We start from the raw sequence: 4,003 nt of genomic DNA, 5'->3' as shown, positions 1-4,003 counted from the left end.
TTATCCCAAATTAGTTCCAATCGTGTTATGGTAACAATGTATAAAAAGTCAGAAAAGTGTAAGTTGGGTTCTGATACTGACATAAGAGTAACAACTTCATTTTTTGTTGTAAATTCTGACATACATAGACACGTTTTTCATTTTATTTTTCTTTCATGGTTATATTTTTAATTCAAGTTGATGTATATTTTAAGTCAGCTTTTCTTTTTGTTCTTTAGTGTGCCTTGGAAGACTGATTTTGTGTATGTGTTGCCCCTGTTTCGCAAGATGGGCCTATTTTATTCCAGTCTTGCTATTTATCTTTTAAAAAACCCATTTTTATCCTCAGGAGCAGATAAATACGACTTTTTATTCAGGTGGCTGGTATTTCTACACATCGCCGACAAGAAGGGCGTCTATGATAGTTGTTACAAAGCCTTAAAACCAGGAGGAACGCTGTAAGTCTTGATATTTCGAAAACTACATAACATACAACTTCGCAACGTCTAAACCTAGTCCCAGCTTATTACCATCCCAACTTTAGAAAGGGGCACAACGAACGGAGCGTTGTCATAATTAATTTCCTTCTACTACCGATTTCGGGTCCAGTGACCGCAGTCAAACTTTGAATGTCTAAGCAACATCTCGGCCACTAAGAAAACAGTGACGTTCAAATAATGATTTCTCGCGCGCTTGCGTTGTTTCTGTCCGAAACTACTACAGAGACAAGACCGAAGAGCCACGGTCGATACCTTTTGGCACTTTTTCCATCCTTTTTGTGCACTCTTTCAATCCATTTGATGTCCTTTAAGATTGAACTGGCATTTATGTTGAAATACGTGGAAATTAAAAACCTCAGTACACGCTTACAAGGAATACACACCAGAATAATTTCGTTACATCTAATTTCAAACTGCATACTTCACCGGGACGTAAAGAAAATTTTTGCTTGAATTTGTTCCTGTAGTTGAATGTTCACATCGCAGCCGGGTTTAAATTATTGAATTAAATGTTTGCTGCAGTGTACACTTCGGCCTCGGCCCGTCGCAAATTTACTCACCCGCCGTATGTTTACCCGCCGTATGCGGGCGCTCTTCGACCCCTCACCCTACCAACTTGTCGGTGGAATATTCGAAATTCGGTTACTCTTGATGGAATTAAAGTTTCCCTTCAATCCTATGTCATGCAATTGAAATGTTATCTCTCCTCATGGATGAATACATTGTATTTCACTTATAAGATGATGAACAAAACTGAGGATTTTATCACAAAGTTTCTAAGCCTTGTAAGACTTGAAGGAGAAGAATGCATCCTGAATGCATTCATATGATGATCTTTGTAATTAAACAGCTAATTATTTGGGTTTTTTTCAGACAAGACGCATTGTAATTTTAATGCATTTACGGTATTGTAGATTTGTTTTATTTGTGATAATGTGAAAATAAATTTATCTTTTTCAAAAAAACTTGTCGGAGGTCGTGGCGCGCCCGCACGCGGCTGAATCTTTCGGCCATACACACAGAGAGGGCTATCGACCAGATGTACGAGCACTCCACAAAGAGTGAAAGCGGTACGGAGAGAGTTGTAAATACGAGTACATTATCAGGAACCCCGTGTGTTAGATATAAGTTACCAGTCGTTGTGCAATAATCGCTTAAACTTCGATTTTCCTTTAATAGTCACGGTCACAGTTACTGTGGTGGGCGCGAACCCGAAATGAACCCGACTCAAAATTCAGGCAGCTTCTGTAACGCTGAATATTCAAAGCAATATGTGCTGTAAAACCACGAGCCACTGCACTATGTAGTGAAACCAGTGTCCCCCAGTCAGCTGGGTCATCCACAACCTCGCTTGCCAAGGTCTCTTATCCCGGCAAGCTGGATGCTTCCCGAAAACAGATAGTAGTGTACATAGTATAAAACAGGTAGTTGGGGAAAGTAACGGACCCGTGCGAGTGGACGATGGGTCATCCAAGGCTCACACCCGGAATGTGAGATTGTCAATGTGGCCTAATCTTTGAATAACCTCTTGAGTATAAACCCATTCTAAGTTTCCATTAGGTGATGTCTGATTATGATGTCTTGTCTTTTGAAAGAAATTCTCATACTTTTAATACAAGAAAAACGTAATCTTCTTGCCGCTTGCAAAGCATCCACTCGAGAATTGTAGAGTCGTATTAAAGAAGAGGCTAAAACCTTTTGAGACCGATGTCGCCGTTTATGAAAAACAGTAACTTTGATATAGTTTGTCTTGTCGCAAACTACAAATACATTGCCTTATCCTCTTTCCTATAGTATGTTTAAACATAAGATATTAGCCGTGCAAACATATCTATCGTATGGTGTGAAATATGCAGACCTTGTCCTTATGACAAGTGAATATTCTTGTACAGACTGTAATTAAGTTGTCAACAAGGTTGACAAGTTGTACATCGATAGTTAGGTACAGTTGTTAAGTTTATATATATTGGAGTTGTGGTGGAGAAAACACATTTTTACTGTGATCCGACTGAATAACCTTCCGTCAGCTTTCTTCCAGGTACGCCGAAGATTACTTCGTAAAGCACCCATTTAACAAAGACGAAGAAGAGTTACTTCAGAGACACCTTTATTGCCCTTATCTGCTGTCGTGGGACAATTATCGACATGAACTTCGACGTACTGGCTTTACCGACATCCAGGTAAGTTGGCAGAGTGTCCTAACCTATTAATCTTTCGAGGACAGCTTGTTGGGGAAGAATCGGTCGCGTTGTTTTTCAAGTACAATTAGAATGTCACATAAGGCCAGAGTAAGTGCATTCTTTATTTTGCATTCATTCAAAATAATAGGCGGGTATGTGGTTAAAACACATAGGACACAAACTAACACAAAAACTACGTACCTCCAAAGGATACAATTTTAGTTCAGTGGTTGTAGTGTGACTGCTGTGGTTGCAATTTATAAGTTACGGCTTGATTTTGCCACAGGTATCGTCTACAATGGCTTCTGCAAGAAAAGTTTATTTTAAAACACTCTGAAAACCTACGCCGCGTGGACGCAAAACAAATAATTTATTTACTCTGGCCGTACAATACGTGTAGTGTCATGTAAATGGACGCACACTCGTTACAGTAGGATATTTATGGTTCCATTTTCTCTTGTTTGAAGATTCTGCACGTTTTTATACAAATCTGTACAATCAGTCTTGGGAATATATAAAATGTTGAGCAATATTTTAATGTAACATATCCTCTTTCTCATCATTACACAACAATCAAGGTCAAAGTTCACAGGTCACGTTCAAATGTTGGAGACCCATAGTCAATACACTGCCAGTGCTGTTACAGTCACCATTTATTGGTTAGAGTGTGAGAAATATGAACATATGGGAGAGAGTTGATCTGCTAAATGTTTAACTGATTTTTAAAAAAATATTTGGAAGTGAAGTTTTGCCGAAAAAAGATCAATAGGTTCGATCGAGATGACGTGCTGAGTTGTTTCTTGTGGTAGAAATGGCTTTGGATATATAAAAGGTTGGCGGGAAATCATTCTACAAGAAACGATTGTGAAAAGTAAGTCAGATTTGTTTCGTTTACAGATGACAGACATGTCAGACGATTGGACTGGCTATACACGAAATCGACTCGAGGTTTTTGAGCGAAACCGAGAAGAACACACCCATGTAGTGGGTGAAGCAACATAAGCTTTGCACTTGTTTTTTTTCGGTCATCAACCAACTTTTTGCTGGCGGCCATTTTGGAGGTGTGCAGCTTATTGAAAAAAAACCTCTGTAGTATTGTTAACCTTTCTCGAAGTATTTTCCCGATGTTACCTTTATTGCAACATTTTAGTTTCATTCTGGATAAATTATGTAGTTAGAAATAATATTTCATGCATGCATAAATTTTTAGTACAACTGACAAAGTCACTGGTGCTATAAGCATTGAGTGTCTGTAGAGTAGCCAGATGGAGGGGGTAGAGAACAAAAATGTGTCTGTAAACAGTTAAAAGGGACACAGTCGACCATTTTTCATGAACCTTGTTT

The 4,003-nt window shown here is 38.7% G+C and overlaps 1 long non-coding RNA gene across 1 annotated transcript; it reads left to right on the top strand.

Moving 5' to 3' along the window:
• The first annotated feature begins 323 nt into the window (after positions 1–323).
• On the top strand, positions 324–3,658 carry LOC139137883 (uncharacterized). Its single transcript, XR_011553475.1, has 3 exons — positions 324–437; positions 2,518–2,659; positions 3,557–3,658. It is a non-coding gene; the product is annotated as an uncharacterized lncRNA (long non-coding RNA).
• Positions 3,659–4,003: the final 345 nt, after the last annotated feature.

The sequence above is a fragment of the Ptychodera flava genome, chromosome 8 (genome assembly GCF_041260155.1).
Source record: "Ptychodera flava strain L36383 chromosome 8, AS_Pfla_20210202, whole genome shotgun sequence".
Classification (NCBI taxonomy): Eukaryota; Metazoa; Hemichordata; class Enteropneusta; family Ptychoderidae; genus Ptychodera; species Ptychodera flava.
The sequence above is the reverse complement of the archived record's forward strand: the minus strand, read 5'-3'. Positions and strand labels throughout refer to the sequence as shown.